This window comes from Brassica oleracea, chromosome C1, assembly GCF_000695525.1.
Source record: "Brassica oleracea var. oleracea cultivar TO1000 chromosome C1, BOL, whole genome shotgun sequence".
NCBI classification, from domain to species: Eukaryota; Viridiplantae; Streptophyta; class Magnoliopsida; order Brassicales; family Brassicaceae; genus Brassica; species Brassica oleracea.
The window spans coordinates 17,396,898-17,400,410 of record NC_027748.1 but is presented as its reverse complement, the minus strand read 5'-3'; positions in this window follow the sequence as shown (position 1 = coordinate 17,400,410).

The following is a 3,513-nucleotide window of genomic DNA, read 5'->3' as shown; positions in this document are numbered from 1 at the left end:
TTAAGCTCAACGATGGGAACTATCTCTTATGGAAGATCTAGTTCGAATCTCTTCTCTCAAGTCAGAAGCTTGTGGGCTTCGTTAATGGTGCCGTTGCGGCTCCTCAACAAACAAGGACGGTGATGTAAGGAAACGTTCAGCTGGAGGAACCCAATCCTCAATACGAAGCATGGTTCTGCTCCAACGAGCTCGTGCGATCTTGGATCTTTGGTACGCTTTCAGAAGAGGTATTGGGAATGGTTCATACTCTTACAACATCTCGTGAGGTCTGGATCACCTTAGCTGAGAACTTTAACAAAAGTTCTCTTGCAAGAGAGTTCTCTTTGCGCAGAAACCTTTCAACTGTTAACCAAAAAGGACAAGACTTTGGCGACCTACTGCAGAGATTTCAAAGCCATTTGTGATTCCCTGACTGCTATTGGTAATCCTAATGAGGAGTCAATGAAAATATTTGGCTTTCTCAATGGTTTTACAAGAGAATATGATCCTATAGCAACGGTGATTCAAAGCTCCTTGACTAAGATTCCTGCACCAACATTCAACGATGTTATCTCTAAGGGTTTGACTGTAAACTCTAGACGTAAACTCCAGACGTATGAAGAACAAGCTCAGGTCACTCCACACCTGGCTTTCAACAGTCAACCTAAGCAGTCCCAACAAGAGTACCGAAACACAGCTTCGATGTACAACCACAACTACAGAGGCAGAGGACGTACATGGTTTACTCGAGGTAGAGGAGGCTACTCAACTAGAGGTCGTGGATTTACTCAGCACCAATATGGTTCAGGAAGTTTAGGAGAGAGACCAGTCTGACAAATATGTGGAAGAACCAGCCACACGGCTTTAAAATGTTATAACCGCTTTGACAATAACTATCAGGGTGCAGCTGCTTATGCATCTCTCCGTGTGGCTGATGAGAATGGTCGGGAGTGGTATCCAGATTTCGGGGTTTCTGCACATGTTACTTCATCCACAAAAAATCTGCAAGAAGCTCCCCCGTATGAAGGAAGTGATGTAGTTATGGTAGGGGATGTAGCGTTCTTACCTATCACACATGTTGGGTCTGCAGCTATCTCTTCATCATCATGTACTCTATCTCTTACTGATGTGTTGGTCTGTCCTGTTATTAAGAAATCCTTGTTGTATGTCTCAAAACTGTGTGATGATCAAAACTATGGGGTGTTCTTTGATGCTAATGATATCTATGTTATTGATCTGGATAAGCTGAGAGTGGTAGCCAAGGGACCAAGAAGTAATGGTCTTTATCGATAGGAGAACAAATGATTTGAAGTAAACTTCTCAGATAGGCAGGTTGTGGCGTCTGAAGCAGTGTGGCACTATCGTCTAGGTCATTCAAATCCGAAGATTCTTCAACAATTCAGTAGCTGTAAAGAGATTATGATGAATAAGAGCAGAAAAACTCCCTTTTGTGGGTCTTGCCAGATGTGGAAGAGTAGTATATTGCAATTTTTTCTCCAGTTTCAAATGTATCTCAATCTTTAGAGAGGGTCCACTGTAATCTGTGGGGTCTTTCTCCAGTTGTATCCAATCAAGGATTTTGATATTATGCAGTGTTTATAGATGAATATTTAAGATTCACTTGGCTTTATCCTATGAAACACAAATCAGTGGGCTCTCAGAAATATTTCTTGGGTATTGAGATAGAATCTCACTCTGAAAGTCTCATTCTACATCAAAAATCTTATGTCAAAGATATTCTACATCAGGCAGCTATGAGTGGTTGCAATCCTATGCCAACACCTCTTCCTCAACGAATCTAGCAGCTTGATCCAACACCTTTCGCTGAGCCAACATACTTTTGAAGTCTAGCTGGTAAGCTCCAATACCTTACTATAACTACACCAGACATTCAATATGTGGTTAATTATATGTGTCAGAGGATGCATCTGCCTACTATATCGTGTTTTGGTCTTCTTAAAAGGATCTTGAGATACTTAAAAGGGACAATGGAGTTGGTTTTGCATATTACGAGAGATAACTGTTTCACTCTGTCAGTCTATTGTGACTTAGACTGGGTGGGTTGCACTGAAACAAGGATGTCTACGACTGGTTTTTGTACGCTTTTTGGTCCTAACTTAATCTCATGGTCGGCAAAAAGGCAACCTACAGTTTCTAAGTCATCAACAAAAGCTGAATACCATGCACTAGGAGCCACATCAGAAGAGATATCATGGATTTCATTACTGCTTAGAGACCTGGGAATCTCTCAACCTCATGCCACACTTCTCCGATGTGATAATCTATCAGTCGTCTACTTGAGTGCAAACCTAGCACTACACCAGAGGTCTGAATATTTTGATATATATTATCATTATATCCGAAAACATGTAGCTCTTGGTCTGATTGAGACTAAGCACATTCCAGCTTCACAACAAACCGTAGACATCTTTACCAAACCTTTACCAAGAAAGGGTGGAGTTAAGGTGCAAATTTGGTGTTGATCAACCCCCACCAAGTTTGAGGGGGAATGTAGGTGAGAATATGAAGATGGGCATGATGTTCAAGCTCAGAAGACATATGACCCAAAAGAAGTTCAGCTACTCCCCAAACGGTCATCTTGTTTAAAATACAGAGGAGTAAAAGCAGAGTATACGGCAAAAGTGGAGACAAGAGAAAGCAACCGGTTCTATCCTCTCCAAGCTATTGAAGCTGTGTAATTTACTTTACAGCTGTGTCTATTAGCTGTAAAGATAAAAGTTCTAGAGTATTCTTATCATTGTATATAAGCTCCCTTGTAAACCCTAATCGAAGTTAAAGTTGAAAGTTAATATTTTTTTACAGAAATTTTTTTGTGTTCTTATCTTTTTCATAAATGGCATGTCAGTTCGGCAATTCCTAATGAGATTAGTTCACATTCAGAGCATCTCCAAAAATGAACTCTATTTTGAAGTTTCCAAAACTCTATATTTGAAGTTTCAATGTGCTCTTCTCCAAAAGTAAAACTTCAAACCTAACTTCAAAATTATTTATATTTTACACTATGGTCCATATATTTGTCATAGTTGATGTAAATTCATAAAACTTCTATAAATAACTAGTACCTATATATAAATATTACATAAATATTAATTAAAAAAATCTTACACTAAAATATAAAATTATAAGTAAAAGTACATAATTAAATATTAAACTGCAAGCAAATAGTACATTATTCCATAAAATTATTTCCGTAATGCTCCCATATATGATCAACTAGTGCATTTCGAAGTAAGAAATGATTCTCTTTATTTTTTATTTGTAGATTACGAAGCAAAAATTGTTGAAATCGGATATCCTCATAATATACCCGCTGATAGTTTGATATCATCAAACAAAAAAATCCTTGATCTTTTAAACGAAAGTACAACAAGTAGGGAAAAAGGTCATGGGATGATTGAATTACGACTGCAAAATGAAGCAAAAAAGTTAGCTTTTAAAGAAGTAAAAGAGGAAAATAAAATATTGCTAAAAAACTTAGCTTCTATCGATGATGTTAATATTCGTGAATACATT